The sequence below is a fragment of the Aegilops tauschii genome, chromosome 7 (assembly GCF_002575655.3).
Source record: "Aegilops tauschii subsp. strangulata cultivar AL8/78 chromosome 7, Aet v6.0, whole genome shotgun sequence".
Classification (NCBI taxonomy): Eukaryota; Viridiplantae; Streptophyta; class Magnoliopsida; order Poales; family Poaceae; genus Aegilops; species Aegilops tauschii.
Window position 1 is genome coordinate 350,665,626 of NC_053041.3, and position 17,184 is coordinate 350,682,809.

Below are 17,184 nucleotides of genomic sequence, written 5' to 3' on the forward strand. Positions count from 1 at the left end.
AAAGCCCTACTTGAGATCGACAATATAGCTGATAAGCGCTCATTGACAATACCTGAGGGGAATTTCCAGCGCATCCTTAAGAACCATTTACTTCGCCTACTACAATACCAAAAGAAGTACTGGAAAAAACGTTGCACCGTTCGTTCGATTAAATTCGGGGATGAAAATTCCAAATTCTTTCAAGCTATCGTCACTGAAAGGTACAGGAAAAATTATATTTCAACTCTGAAGTCTGAGAATGGTATTAGTCTTGATGATCACGCGAGCAAGGAGTCCATTTTGTTTGAGGCTTTCAAAACACGTTTGGGCACAACCAAGGTTCCGCAAATGAAATTCAATCTTTCAAACATGCTTCGCTCTCAGGTTGACTTCGATAGCCTTACTGTTCCATTCACGCATGAAGAAATTGACGCTGCGATCAATGAAATGCCGTCGGATGGGGCCCCTGGCCCGGATGGCTTCAATGGTGCATTCATGAAAGTCTGTTGGCCTATAATCAAGCTGGACTTTTATAGGCTCTGGGAGGAGTTCCATCAGGGGACGCTAAACCTTGAAAGCCTCAACTACGGGTACATCACTTTGATCCCCAAATCTAGAGCCCCGGAATCTGTCAATGATTTTCGCCCAATAACTTTATTGAATTGCTGCCTTAAGTTAATCACCAAAATCCTAGCCAATAGACTGCAGCGTGTAATTCTGAGAATTGTTCATAAAAACCAATATGGGTTCTTAAAAGGATGTTCGATCCACGACTGTCTTGCATGGGCCTTTGAGTATATACACCAATGCCAAGCTTCGAAACGCGAAATCGTTCTCCTTAAGCTGGACTTCGCTAAAGCATTTGATACGGTTGAGCATGCGGCCATCATTCAGATCATGAAAAGCATGGGGTTTAACGATCGCTGGATTTCTTGGTTCCAATGCATTTCCTCTTCTGGCAAATCTTCGATGCTGCTCAATGGTGTACCAGGGAGACAATTCTGGTGCAAGTGTGGAGTTAGGCAGGGAGACCCTCTCTCCCCTCTCATCTTTGTTCTGGCAGCGGACCTTCTTCAAACTGCAATCAATGCTGCCCTCGCCGACAATCTGTTGCAATTACCAATCCCCTCAGCAGAGCCTTCTAACTATCCGGTCATTCAGTACGCAGACGACACGATAATTCTCTTGCCAGCATGTTTACCTCAAGCGATACGTTTGAAAAAAATTCTCACAGACTATGCTGATTCGGTGGGTCTCCACATCAATTTCTCCAAATCTACTTTGATCCCTATAAATACCCGTGCTGACAAATGTGGTCATATTGCAAATATCTTTGGCTGAACCACTGCTAAGATGTCGTTCACCTACCTTGGTCTCCCCCTTGGAACTACGAAGCCCTCTATCTCAGACATGACCCCCTGGATCTGCAAAGCCGAGTGCAAAATCACGGCCGCCATGTCGCTCATGTCTTACGCTAGCAAATTGGCTCTGATGAACTCGCTTGTCACGTCCCTGGCTATCTACCCCATGGGTGTTCTCCGTCTCCCTCGAAAAATTATTGAACAATTAGACAAGATACGGCGACATTGCCTATGGATCAAGAAAACAGATGGTGGTGACAAGTGTAACTCTTTGGCTGCATGGGACATGGTTTGTCGTCCTAAGGAGAAAGGTGGTCTGGGTGTTCTCAACCTCAAAGTCCAAAATGATGCCTTGCTGCTCAAACTACTACACAAATTCTACAATCAACTGGACATCCCTTGGGTTAGTTTGATTTGGAAAACCTATTACGTGGACAATATACCGCATGCCTCCCCACCCTGTGGCTCTCATTGGTGGCGGGAACTGGTCAAGCTCATGCCCACATACCGAGGTGTGACCAAGATCCAAATTCGTAGTGGGAAGACAGCCCTCTTTTGGAAAGATGACTGGTGTAATCGTATCCTCGAGGAGCAATTCCCTAGGGCTTTCTCATATACCTTACGAGAAGATGCATCGGTCCGCAATATGCTTACTGTACCCGAAATCGGTGAAGCCTTTCATCTACCTCTCTCAACTCAAGCCCATGATGAACTCAGATGAAAGAGATATTTGGACTTGCACCTGGGGCTCATCCACATTTAAAACCACGGCGTACTACAAATTTTGTTTCCGAGAGCTTCAAGTCCATGAGGCATTTCATTGGCTTTGGAAAGCTAAATGTGTCCCCAAAATCAAAGTCTTTGGTTGGTTTATCCTAGTGGATCGTCTCAACATGCGTAATATGCTCAGCAGAAGACACTATAACATTGGGACCAACCTAGACTGTCTCCTTTGTGGAGAACATGTGGAAGAAACCCTTGAGCATCTCTTCTTTCGCTGCACGTTTAGCACACGATGCTGGCTCAAGCTCAATATCACCTGGCCTGCTACTGGAGATCGGCTACATCTATTGAAACACCTGAAGACCGGGAATCAACGTAAAATGCTCATGACACTTTCCTAGTTGCTGCTTGGAGTCTGTGGAAGGAAAGGAACAATAACTATTTTTGACATGTGACCCCTTCGGTTGACAGCTAGCTAGCCAGGTTTAGGAATGATTTTGCCAACATCGTTCATAGACTCCCTGTAGATAAGAGACACCTCATCCCTGCTATCCTAGCTTCTATCCACTAACTATATTAACCTACTGGTTCTCTGACTATCCTTTGTAATTGCTTGAGACACCCCCCTCCCCTTGTACATTTGTAACATACTCACCCTTTTGGGTCTTTAATATATACATGCAGTAGGACGTGGTCCTACTGTCCAACCTTCAAAAAAAAACGCCGCCGCCTCATGTAACTAGCACCGATGGTAGTTGCTATTTAGTTTACTCGGGGACGAGCGGGTTAGGGGGTCGCTATGTTACTCATCTTTCGATTTAAATGTTTAGTTATTTCGTCGCTGCGAGGGTCTAGTGTTCGACAAGATCCGCCGGTGCGTTCGTTGGTGAGCACAAATGACATCTCCTCCTCCCCCCTTCATTTGCTATGTTCCGGTCTTCGTGCCGATGAAACTTGCTAGCTATAGGTGTCAATCATCAGTATGTGTAACCACTATGCGTCTCCCGTTCGAAAGGGTTACATCTATAAATATGCATGCATTTGCATATTTATAATCGTGATTCTTTCGAATTGTCCAACGTTATCCATGGATAGCCCGAGTATGTGTAGATTGGGTTCGTTTTCCCATATGCTCTGCTCCGGATCCGATGCTGAATTTCGTCAGTGCCTGCCTGTTGTTCTCCGAGTACACATCATCTCTGCTTATTGCTGAGACGTGTATCAGGAGAACAGGGGGGGAGGTGCTGCCGAAATTTTGCGTCGGATCCGGAACAGAGCATGGGAAAACGAACCCAACCTACACATACTCGGGTGGGATTAGGACCTATCTTTACCTATTAGTGTGTAGCTTGCATGGACGTAATAAAACTGACAAACTCTATTAACTGATGGATATGGTTTGCCTAATTATGTATATATTTCTTGTGTGTCCAGTAGGAAGTCAATATCAGTGATCGTGCGTGGATGTACACCGGTTACACTAGTCAGAAAGTTTGGACTGAGGAATGGTTAACAAAAACGAAGGGGTTTGTTAGAGCCGCATTTGCAAATGGACAGGAATTAAGCTTGTGCCACTGTGCCCGGTGCGACAACTATAAAAAGAGGGACGAGCTTGAAATGAGTAAAGACCTGCAGAAGTTTGGTTTTATGCCTGATTACACGGTCTGGACATTACATGGTGAGTCTGCCCAACGTGCCAGAGCCGAGGTGGTTCGTCGTCGCACCGACGAGCATGGTACCGGGACCGCAAACATGGTGCAAGACTTTGACGATGCTTGGGACTCGGACGAGGAGATGGAGGAATCTGCAAAGGCCTTTACTGAAATGTTGGAGTCCTCAAAACGTCCTCTCCATGAGCACACTGAGCTTTGTCAGCTGAATGCCATCTCACAAATAATGGCTTTGAAGGCTCAATTCAACTTGGGCAGAGAATGCTACGGCGCGATGATGACAGTATTCGGACGATTTCTACCCAAAGGTCATGTGAAAAGCCCTTCACTGAAATGTTGGAGTCCTCAAAACGTCCTCTCCACGAGCACACTGAGCTTTGTCAGCTGAATGCCATCTCACAAATAATGGCTTTGAAGGCTCAATTCAACTTGGGCAGAGAATGCTACGACGCGATGATGACAGTATTCAGACGATTTCTACCCAAAGGCCATGTGCTACCTCCAAACCTATACCAGTCAGACAAAATCATCCGCGCTCTTAAGATGCCCTATGAGAAGATACATGCCTGTGAGAAAGGATGTGTCTTATTTAGGCTTCACTACGAGGACTTGAACTATTGTCCCATTTGCAATTCTTCCAGGTATGTTGTGGTAGACAACGGTATGGGTGAGAAGACGCAGACCAAAACGGGCAAAAGAACCAAGACTTCAACGTCTTTTCATGGTCGAAGAGACGGCCAGACAGATGACATGGCACAAAACGGGCAAAAGAACCGAACTAGATGCAGATGGGAATGTGATGATGGTGCACACATCAGATGGTGAAGCGTGGAAGCGCTTCGATGCATTACATAAGGAAAAAAATGGCAGATCCTAGGCATCCTCGAGTCGCCGTCAGCATAGATGTGTTCAGTGTGTTTGGTCAGATGGCAGCCCCATACAGCTGTTGGCCCGTGTTTGTCATTCCACTCAATCTCCCCCCCGGGCAGATTATGCAAAGAAAGAACATTTTCCTGACGTTTATAATTCCAGGGCCCAACTATTCGGGGAAGAATATGAATGTGTACATGCAGCCGCTTAAGGACGAATTGCAAGAAGCTTGGGATAATGGGTTCAAGACATACGACGCCTTTAGCAAAGAGAACTTCATAATGCGTGCCTGGTACATGTACTCGACGCATGACTTGCCGGCGTATGCGCTATTCGTTGGCTGGTGTGTGCATGGAAGGTGTGACGCCCGGATAATTAAGCTACAGTAATCCCATGTTAATGGTGCCATGTCATCACATTACTGTTGCTAATCCTCGGTTGATCCAAGTCAAAATCCAACTTCAACTTTAAAATAAAAGTCCAGAATTCAAATTTATCAAACAAGCAAAATAAAATGTTCAAAGTGTGGCAAATATACCATAACTAATTGTGGTGGTGACCTAACACTTTTGTAAAATATTTAGATGCCCTTTCGTGAATATAACAACGGCTAAAAAGAATTATTAAATGCTTTTTAAATTATAAAAATACTAAACTATTTTATTTGAACCTCAAACTAAATGTGGCAGTGGTATAGTTAGTAAAACCAATTTAGATGTTGTTACTATATTTTATAAAGCTAATTTCTATTCAAAAATAAAAGAAAACTAAAACTGTAAAAAGGAAAATAAGAAAAAGAAAACGAGCAAAGAAAACAAAACAACCCCCCCCCTAGTGGGCCTCGTGGACCAGTTGGCCCACAAAGCAACCAGGCCGGCCCAGCTCCTCCCCACCGTCCCCTTCCTCTGCTACAGGGAGGCAGGGGGATCGTGGCGCCCATCCGCCGGCGATGGCCGGGCGTGGCGGCCATCCACCCCCCTCGTGCCCTACTAATACACCCGGGGCGCCCCCAAACCCTAGCTTCCCCGATCCCCTTCCTCCCTCGCGCCCCCATCTACTCTTCCTCGTCGACGTCGCCATGCCCGTGGATGCCCGAAGCCACCGCGCTTGTCCCCGTCGCCGTCCGCCATCACCTCGACCTCTGCTTCCTCCTCGACCACGGCCTCGAGCAGCAGACCGCCTCAACGTCGAGATCGACACCGCTCCTCCACGTCGGCCATCACCTCCATCCCCTACGGTCGCCGCCGTCTTCCATGACTCCAGCGCCGCCCTGCAGCTACTACGGCGTTGAAGGGCCACCTTGTGCCCCACGGTGAGCCCCGGATCCGTGCCCCTATTTCCCCATCGTCCCCTCGTCGTAGATGCCATGTTCGGTCACCGTTCGAGCCTACATTCACCTCACCGCACCCGGCCCCTGCTTGCTCGCGGCCCCGACCACGCGGTCCGCGTCCACGCCCACATCGCGCCGCCTCCCGCTCCGCCCTGCGCGAGCCCGGGCCGTGCTCAGTGCACGCGCGCCGAGCCACCCCTGCCATGGCCTGCGCCCGGTGCCGCCCGCCTGCTGCCGTGATGTCCATGCCTTGCCGCCGCCGCTACTGCTGTGTTGCTACTGCGTGCAGCCACTGCTGCTGCTTCCTGCACCACGCCCCACGCGCCCCCAGCTGCACCGGCTCCGTGCACACGCGCGCGCCTGCCCGCTTGGCCGCAGCCGCAGGCTGCTGCTCCCGGCCGCGCGCCCACACCTGTTGCCGCCGCGTCTGCTACCTCGGCCACGCGTGCCCGCATCCGGCTACGTGCAGCTACTGCCTGCTAGCCGCTACTGCTTCTGCTGCCGACGCCTCCCGCGGCTCACTCCGCCCAAGCGCGCTCGCCCCAGCGCCCTTGGCCGCGAGCCCCCCTGTACCCGCGCTGATCCACAGGGTGGTCGCGCCCGGCCATGCCCCGCCGTGCTGGCCGTGACCACTGCCGCGCGCCCGCGTCGTCCGCCCCGGCCCCGTTCTGCGTGCTCACGCGTACGCCGTGCAGAGCCGCGCCCCGCGAAGCTCGTTTGCATGAAGTTACTACTCTGCTGAATCTACTACTACTTTGTGGCTACTGTAGCAGTGCTAGCTAGCTTTTTAATTTCTACATCGAGTAACCCCTCAACTGCCCCTAAACTGCGGCTAAACAACTACTAACAGGGCTAAAGAAAATATGAGTAGAAAGTATACTTGACAAACTCCATTTTATCCCACTGGACCGAACCCTTTCGATGCATGGATGAAATCCTATGAAAATCGCAAAAGGGTATGTTCTGTTAACAGAATAACCGGAAAACAGCTTTATTTTCGTAGCTACTTTAGAGCTATTGCTGATCAAGCAAATGAACACTTATATGGATTTAATGGGTACTAACATCTAGATCATAGAAAAGTGCTCAAAATTGATATAAGGCACAAAATCATAGGATGTGCAAAACAATAGCTATAGCCTTCGAAAAACAGCCAAGTGATGTTTAAACTGTCGAATTCTCAGACTTGGCCAAATTTCAATAAATTTTAGAATATTGCTAAAACTTTGGAAATTCATAAGAAAATAAGCGTAACTCGGATGAAAAAGTTTTATACATGAAAGTTGCTCAGAACGACAAGACGAATCGGAATACGCTCTCCGTTCATCTGCCACATGCCCCTAGCATAGCGAACATCGAACTTTTCCCCTCCAGTTCATCTGTCCGAAAATGTCTAACTCCGGGAAAAATTTCCGGATGTTAGCCCCCTTCGCCGGTACCGTGTAGCACCGCGTTAGAACACCCCTAGCGCTGCTTTTTGCCTTGTCATGCATAGTATTGCACTTGTTTGCTCTGTATTTATTGTTTCTTCCCCCCTCTTTTCTTCGATAGACCCCAAGACCGCTGTTGACGCCCCTGTGATCGACTACGTCACCGACAACCCTTCTTCCCTTTCAGCGGAGCTTCCAGGCCAGCCCCCCTTTGATCATCCCGATATCGCCCATTCCATTCTCTCAAGCTTGCATTAGATTTTGTTACTGTTATTGATTGCTCCTATTCTGATGCATAGCCTGCTTTTGTACCTGCTATTGTTACCTACCTGCTTATCATAAACTGCTTAGTATAGGTTGGATAGTAATCCATCAGTGACCTCCACCTTGTCCTTGTTGCCCCTGCTTCATCATCGACGACTCGATCAATGTGATCGACGACCAGAGCCCGACACCTCACATCACATCACGCCCCTTTTGTTGCTCGACTCCGCAGAGCTAGTATCGAATGCCGAGGGTGATCCCTCATAACACACTCCTGATGATAATTCTGTAGTGTAGCTATTCGGTCGTGGTCATCGTGGGTGATTTCGTCTTTCACCATTCCCGATACGGCTCTATCATGCAACACCTCAAGTGTGAACCTCGAGGGTGTGTCCTCTTACGTTCACCTTGATGATCACATCGAGTGGAATCCTCCGGGGGTGATTCCTCGGGTTTTCCTCTTGATGTTTGGACACACGGTTACCTTGACTTTACTTCAGACATTGGTGAAAGTCGGGCAGGCCCGGAGAGCACCCATGCGATGTGACGGTGGCGGCTGGCTGTTTAGCGGTATCACCCAGGAGGGGTGATAGCTCCGGACTTGTCCCGATAGCCGTCACTTCTTTTAATAATGCACTAACAGGTTTGGTTATTTGTTCTGAGTTGGCCTCTGGCCTTTACGCACTAACCACCACGCGAGAATAGTTATAGGCCTCGACGTCGCAGTATCAGCTGAAGCTTTGTCAGACGTCCAATTCAGCATTGTGGCACGGTCGGATCGTGCTGGCCATCCGAGGCGGTGCTAGTATCCACCCTGCACACAACGACCCGGAGTGCACCGGGCGATGGGACCAAGACCCCGGAGTGCTTAGCATGTAGACCGGCGGGGACCTCTCTCTTGAGCCTAGGTAGGGCCGCGACATGTTGATCTTCCGAGGCCGGGCATTGACCCCAGAAAGGTGTGTCCGGCCAGAGTGATCGAGCGTGTTGGGTAACGTGGTGCACCCCTGCAGGGAAGACATATATTCGAATACCGTGTCCACGGTAATGGACGTTCAGTCTTGTATCCTGATCTTATACAACTAGAAATGGATACTTGATATGTGATGGATATGTGGCTCCGGGATTGCTTTCTCGTAGGGAGTCCAGGAAGGATATCTGGGCATTAATGCTGCAACATGTTTATTAAATATAAACTGCTTTTCTTTACTCTTCTACATGCTGCAAGATGCTTGGAGCTGCTTGAAGATGCTAGTCTTTGATAGGCCAGGCCTTCCCCCCTATTCTGGCATTCTGCAGTTCAGTCCACGGACACAACCCTTCCATTTGATACCAATGCATACTTAGTATAGATCTGATGCTTGCGAGTACTTTGGATGAGTACTCACGATTGCTTTGCTCCCCCTTTCCCCCTTCTTTCTTCTTTCTAGTTGTTTCAACCAGATGGTGGATCCCTGGAGCCAGATGCCACCGCTAACGGAGGCTACTACGTGGAGACCGCCGACGACCAGGAGTAGTTAGGAGGTCCCAGGCAGGAGGCCTCGCCTCTTCGATCGTTGTTGCTTTTGTGTTTGCCTTCTTAAGGCAGTCTTGTTTAACTTATGTCTGTACTCAGATATTGTTGCTTCCGCTGACTCGCTTATGTATCGAACTATGTATTCGAGCCCTCGAGGCCCCTGACTTGTAATATTAAGCTTGTATATTTCAATTTGTGTTTAGAGTTGTGTTGTGATATCTTCCCATGAGTCCCTGATCTTGATCGTACACGTTTGCGTGTGTGATTAGTGTACGGTTGAATCGGCGGCATCACAGAAGGTTCCCGTGCCCCACATGCAAGGGAGCTCTTGAGTTTCGTTGGTTGACGGCAGGGCACAAGTATAGTTGCTTCGAGTTGCATAGACCGTTTCTACATCCTCGCCATAAGTTCAGGAAAGACAAGAAGAACTTCATCAAAGGTAGAGTTGTCAAACACTCTACACCACCTGCGTTGAGAGGCCAACAGACCCTAGATCAGTTAAACACTCTCGAGCCAGATCCAGAGCATCCAGGGTATTTCAAGGGGTATAATAAGGAACACGCCTGGACTCACAAGACATGCTTCTGGGATCTGCCTTACTTCAAAGACCTCCTTTGCCCACACAACATCGACGTGATGCACACTGAAAAGAATATCGCTGAAGCCATTTTTGGTACATTGTTCGGCATAGAGGGGAAATCAAAGGATAATACTAAGGCTAGAGTCGATCAGGAGGAGCTATGTGATAGACCGTTACAAAACATGAAAGAACCGAAAGGAAAGGGGAACTGGATGAAGCAAAAGGCATGGTTCAATCTTGGAAGGCCAGCTATGAAGGAAATTATTTTGTGGGTGAAAATGCAGTTGATGTTCCCTGATGGGTATGCAGCAAATCTAAAGAGGGGAGCGAGTCTTGAAAAATTGAAAATATTTGGTCTAAAAAGTCATGATTGGCACATATGGATTGAGCGGATAATGCCGGTGATGTTGCGTGGCCTCATTCCTGAGGATGAATGGCTAGTACTGGCAGAGCTGAGCTATTTCCTCCGTGTTATTTGTGCGAAAGAACTGTCGCCTGGCCTCCTAGAAGAAATGGAACAGTTGGCGCCAGAGTTGATCTGCAGTTAGAGATGATCTTTCCGCCAAGCTTCTTTAATCCAATGCAACACGTGATTTTGCATCTCCCGACCGAGGCACGATTGGGGGGGGGCGTGCAAAATCGTTGGTGCTACTCAACTGAGAGGATGCAGAAGACGCTTCAAGCAAAATGTAAAAATAAATGTAGAATAGAAGCATCGATGGCCGAGGCATTCATCACTGAGGAGGCGGCAAACTTCATGACAGCACACTACGAAGCCAAAAATCGTCATTTGCATAATCCGAAGCCTCGGTACAATGCTGACGACCCTAAAAAGGGTCAATCCAACATCAGCCTATTCAAAGGGAATCTCGCACCAACTAGTGGTTGGAAACCAGTATCGTTGGATGTTGAAGAATGGCGGACCATTTCGTTGTATCTCTTCAACAACCTAACTGAAGTGCGGGCGTACATCGAGTAAGATCTCGGTAGATTGTTTTGCAACTTCTAATTCCTTTGAACTGCTCTTATTCCTGGATATTTGATGCAGTCAATACGTCGCCATTTTCTCGTATGGAGCAGTGATCCAAAAGGATTCCGTCGAAGAGTATGAGCTTCTGGCAAAGCAAGGAGCCGAATATCCCGGTTTCATCTCTTGGTTCAAAAAAAGGTAGTTTCCATTAGACCCTTTCATTTCTTTGGCTAATTTGCGACTAATGCAACAATCCTTTCGTATTAAACTTGTGGGCTAATTCAGAGGTTATTGATGCCAAATTGAGACAAATAGATAATGGTTTTGACTATAAGGTCCGTTCATTTGACAAATACGACATCAAGGGGTATCACTTTCGTACCTATGGCAAACATCTATCTAGGGCCGACCAAAAGTCTACAAATTGTTGTGTCTCTGCTATCGGTGAAGGAGGTATCGAGTATTATGGAAGAGTTGAAGCAATTTATGAACTTCAATTCTATGGTGAAAACCCACCAAACGTCGTAGTCTTGAGATGTTATTGGTTCCAGCCGAGGAAGACTAGAAGGACTCATGAACATATAGGGCTAGTCGAAATCAAACAAAGCACCCATTTGGATGTTCCCGATGTCTATTTTACAGCTCAACAGGCAACCCTAGTTTTCTATCTACCGTGGGCCTGTCAAAGTGATCCAAATCTCAGTTATTGGGATGTCGTTTATGAAGTGCCGCCACGTGTTAGACCACCTCCCCCAAATGAAGAGGATTATGAACCTCACATTAACCAAGACACATATGACGAAGGAGAATTCTTCCAAGAAACACGTATTTAAAAAAACTTTTGAAGAACCGCTCTACTCCACCCAAGAACATTGAAGTAGACAACGATAGTGAATCCGACTTCACCCCTAAGCCGGAACAAGAAGAGCCAGAACAAGAAGAACTTACTACTGCAGATGACCTGTCAATGCTTGAAAGATTACGTAAAGGTGGCCTTCCACATGATGATGCATTTATTAATGATGATGATGAGCACGTCATTACCGATAGTGATGATGGTGATGCTTTTATTGATCCCAGAGCATTTATTGAACCCGACGATCCAGATTATTATTAGGTATGCAAATTTTTATGTTGTACTTGATTTATATAGTTATTTGTATGATTGTATGATTTATATAGTTGGTATGTATAATTTTCTTACTTTGTATGATTGTTTCTTATACATAGTGCCATGGTCTTGATGTCCGTCCCCGTCGGCCCTCGCCCGCTTTATGATTCGGATGTGGTAAATTCTCTTTCATAACTATTTGTTGCATTTTGCATTTATGACAATTATGGCCATCAAGTTGACATAGAGATATTTTAATCTAGGAGGTATGTGAACCGGAATTTGAAACCGACCCTCTTGTCGAGAAGTTAAATTTAGTTGGAAAAGAAAATGAGTATTTGAAAGAAAAAATTAAAAGAATTGAAGAAGAGAAGATGACATTGGAGTTGTATGTTGCCGATGTCATCGATGATCACAAGATGAAGATGAATGCAATGCACTTGAAGATGGATGCAATGCGCCAGAAGCTTAAGAAGATTAGAAAATATGCCATTGATAATCAGGCTTGGTATCATTATGTCGTTGGATCAATTGTTACCTTAGTTGCGATCTTCATCACATTTGTTGTGCTAAGGGTAAGTTTTCTCTAGTGTTTTGCTTTACAAATGGATACTTAGCGTATTTTCCTCCTAAATGGCATAATTACCTAAGTTAGATAAAAAATGAGCTATACTTAGCTTATTCATTTCATTTATGACATACTTAGCATACTTAGGTCAAAAATGGCATGATAATGTTTGTTACCTCCAAAATGATATAGACTTAGCTTATTTTCCTCGAAAATGACATAATAACCTTACTAAGCTCCAAAATGACCTATTTACCTAGCTTAGCTCTAAAATGACATACACTTAGCATTTTTACCTAGCTTAGCAATAAAATGGCATTTTTACCTACCTTAGTTAGAAGAAGAAGAAGATAAAGAAGAGGAGAGGAGAAAAAGAAAGAGAAGAAAAAAAATCTTCTTCTTCTTCTTCTAACTAGTCTTCTTCTTCTTCTAACTTTCATCTTTCCCAATTTGCAGATTTCCTTTACATGAGGAAGCTTGGATTCATGGAGTGTACTATTCTTCTGGTGCTTCCTTGTTGTTTATGAAAACTTGTTTGGATATGTATGTCTATATGGATATGTTGTTGGAAACTTGTTTCTAGTTATGTATATATGGATATGTTGGACTTTGTTGAACTATGTTGTTGGATTTGATGAAATATGTTGTTGGACATGCTGTTGGATATGTTGGCTATGTATGCATGTTTATCTGTGTTTGAAACCATGTCTAATTAATTGGATTTAAATAAAAATAGGGGATATATAGTCTCTTTGCCGTCCGCTAGCGGACGGCAAAGAGGACACGTGGCAGTCACCTGTGCAAACTGGGAACACTAGCTGCCTATTTGGTCATTTTGTCGTGTGCTAGCAGATGACAAAGTGACCAAATAGGCCTGGCAAACAGGGCCATCTATGCCGTCTGCTAGCAGACGGTATAGCTGGCCACGTGGCAGCTTCCCAGTGCTGGCCTAGCTAAGCTCTTTGCCGCTCTTTGCCATCCGCCAGTGGACGACCAAAGAGCGCCATTAACCCCCTAATGGCTCTCACCCCACACCACTTCCGTCCGTTCTCTTTGCCGTCTGCTGGCCTCGGAAGGCCGACGACACAATCCTTTGCCGTTCGTTTCTATAAAGCGGACGACAAAGAAGGCCTTTGCTGCGACGTGTTCAGACGGACAGTTTGCCGTCCGCTGGCTGACGGCAAAGGATTTTGCCTTCCGGGATCTGTGCCTTTGCCGTCCACCATGGCGGATGGCAAAGAAGCTGATTCCAGTAGTGTAGTGGTATGATAGTTCAAAAGTGTTTTTGTTTTTTGAGGAAAATGAACTAGGGAGCTAGCAAAAACTAACTAGATGGGACTGGCGGATGTCATTTATTTGCCACTTACATCCCTAGTTTCATCTTACCATTTTAATCTCTTTTCGGCTGATGCTGCTTCGAACCATTTAAATATGGCTTGCCATGCTCGGCAATAATTCGTATGTCGTTTACCATGTAAGCTTACTGCCTGGATCATGCGATAACCATTTCTTACTTATGTCCAACGGAAACCTTTGAGGATGCCATTCACACTAGGATACAATGCACAACACCAGAATCTATTTGTGGAAGTAGTGCGCCATCCATGTTACCATATGGTAGCAGTTCAGAGGCAACATCGCCGGAGAGCAGTCTGAGCACAAATATTATAGTTCTTGAGGCTCTACAAGAGGCAGAAAGAGATGGTGTGGCTGCCATGAATGAGGTAATCTCGATCTTGAAGCTGGAAATCATGCAATTAGCTGCACACATTATGCAAGCAACCCAAGAATTGGACGAAGTAAGAATGTTGCATTTGAAGACGGAGGAGGTCCTGCTGCTTCTGCTATCTGAAGCCCAGGGTAATCCCAGTTATTCTTTAGATACCAGTTGAAATTGTCATTAGATTATTGTACTTGCATGTTGTGTCATGTCTCTGAATGGATTATGTTGTAAGACCCCCTATGTTGTCCATCAGTTGTAATGATCCGAATTTTGTAGGCGAGGTAATCCTCAGTACTTGTATGATTGACATAAGGTGAACTATTTTTCGTGTGAGCATATTGTATTGGATGAAATAACAGTTTGACTCAAAGTGTATCCAATCTACTAATTCGAAGATCATGGCATTTCTAAATCATAATCATATATAAAGGTGGAATAAATCTTTGTTGTGGTTTTGAAGAAATAATAACAAAACGTAGAATTATCTGTGGATATTCGTAATCGAATAAAAATGGGATTTGGATTTAGTTGCCAGGGCCCAGGGCAAGCGTGAATGCTAATTCTCCCATGTTTTGAACGAAGCGGCTAAACACCCACTAACATTTGTGGATTGCCCGAAGCAAGTATTTGTGTCGGAGATGGGGTTCCGGCAAAACCCTTAAGGTTCGAACTCTGGGGTGCGCGTGAAGTTCTTTCCCTCCTACCGATCCACGCCCTAGCTCGCTAAGATCTCACAGACGAACTCGACGCACTCGCAACACAGAAAGACATGAGATTTATACTAGTTCGGGCCACCGTTGTGGTGTAATACCCTACTCCAGTGTGTGGTGGTGGATTGCCTCTTGGGCTGATGAAGAACAGTACAAGGGGAAGAACAGCCTCCTGAGGTTGAGGTGTTCTTGTGCTCTGTGGACTTGTGGATGAGAACTCGATTCGTTCCCTCCTCTACTGTGGTGGCTAGCTCTACTTATATAGGCCCTGGTCCTCTCCCCAAATATTGAGCGGGAAGGGAGCCAACAACGGCGGGCGAATTTGAAACGGGACAGCTAGTACAAGCTACCCTGACAAAAGCGGTCTTCGTCTGCAAAAGGCTCTGGTGGTGACGCCGTCTTGGGCTCCACGGTGACCTCCGTCTTGCCGTCCTACGGGTTTTGGTCTTGTTGCACCGATATGGAAACCTTTGCCTGATGCCTCAGTACTCCACGCCTGCGCCTGCCTCCTTAGCACCAAAGAGGAAACAAGGACGCTGCGCATGCTGGCGCCCGCCTGGTGCCGGTCGTCATGGCTCACGTCATGAGAGCCTCGTGAGGTTTGCCCCGCCTTGATATCTCCGCTCCTCGCGAGGCAGCCTGGTGGGGCCGCTCCTAAGGAAGTCATGCCCCGTCCGCCTCGCGAGGCTTGGCCCCTCACGAGGGTCTTGAATGCTTTGTTGATGAAGATGGGCCGTACAGGCCCGCTAGCATAGCCACGCCGTGGGCCGTAGGCAGGCAAGTCTGGGGACCCCCGTTCCTAGAACGCTGACAGTAGCCCCCGGGCCCAAGGTGCGCTCGGGCTTGGCTTCGCGGCGAAGCCAAGGGTCAAGTGCGGAGCGCCGCGGGCCCCAAAGCCGGCGGCCTCGGTTGACGCATGGCGGTTGATTGGACGTGGACGTCTCCACTTCCCACGCGGCCTCGGCAACTGCCCGACTTGACAAGTCCCATGCGACATGCAAGGAAAACCATCATTACCGGTGATCGTGGGAGGCGCCAGTTGGCCTCCTCTCGCTATAAATGGGAAAGGGGGCGGAGCCCCCGTCGCCCATCTCTTCCTTGCTTCACTCGCTTGTTCCTCCTTGCTCCTCTGCTTGCAACAATGGCGCCCATCCGAAGGTTCTCCGCTGAAGAGAAAGGAAAGCCCCCCCGCGATGACCCGGAGCCACTCCCGCCGAAGAAGAGGTCGGTCCACCATCGCGATGAGGCGGCGATGCAGGTGGTGACGAGGCCTTGGTGCGAGCGGCCTCCTCCAGGGTACCCGCTTCCCTTGTACGCCCGAGCCGAGGCCTCGGGAGGGCGGAGCGATGAGCAGCGACGCCCGCGCCGCGCTCGTGGTCGCCGCGCGATGTCGATGCGTGCCATTGCTCCTGGAATCCACGCCACAGATTCCTCGCGCGAGCTTGTGCTATGGGCGCCGATGCACCCGAGTTCCTGGATCCGCTTCCCGCGGTTCTTCTCTGACGTGATCTCGCCGAGGGGGCCTCTCGAGCTCTGGCTGCAGCACGCCGACTGCGACGCACCGGCGACCGGAGCAGAGGTCGAAGCGGTCCCCACGGGCAAGATATTCATGACTCGCGGCTGGGGTGAGGTTGCACGAGTCTGCCGTGTGGAAGGCGCCCTCGCGATTCATTTTGAGTTCGACGACGCCTCCATGCTCTTCTTCAAGGTTTTCGACACGTAGGGCCGCCGCCTGGAGTGTTGCCCTGGAGGGGAGCGCCAGGGTGACGCACGCTCCGCTCGTGGCTACTCCAGCAACAGCAGTCCCTCGGAGTCTAGCGACTCTCTTGAGCTCTCCGAGACTCTGGAGACGAGCGACGACAGCTATGTGCCCCCAAGCTCCCGCCGGTCTCGGGGCAGAGCCGCGGCGTCCAGCCGCCGCCGCTGATCTGGATGGGGTTGACGCCGGCCTCCCGTGGCCCACTGTTGACGATGGCGTCCGCCACGGGAGGGTATAGATAGGATTCCTCTTAGTTCTTGCTTTTGTTTCCTGCGAAGAATCATGAAGTACCCCGTGGGGGTGTGTAAGGATCTGTAATGCTTTTTGTGTATATATACCTTGTTGTGAAAATTTGCGACGCGTGTCATGTTCAGGCTCGGTCTCCCCTTTCCAACCCCGCGATAGCTTGTTACTCTACGCTGACAGGCCCCAGTCCATAGGTAGGCTGCAGCCATCGCTGGTATGCCAGGTCGCGTGCCGTGGTCAAGGCCAGGAGGTGAGCGGCCCGAGGTCCAGTAAGAGCCCGTGAGGTGCGATGCTCAGGAGGTCCCACTTAGCGCCCAAGCAGCTATGGCAAGGCAGGAAAGGGATACAACGTGGCTGCAACAGGAATGCGGCGA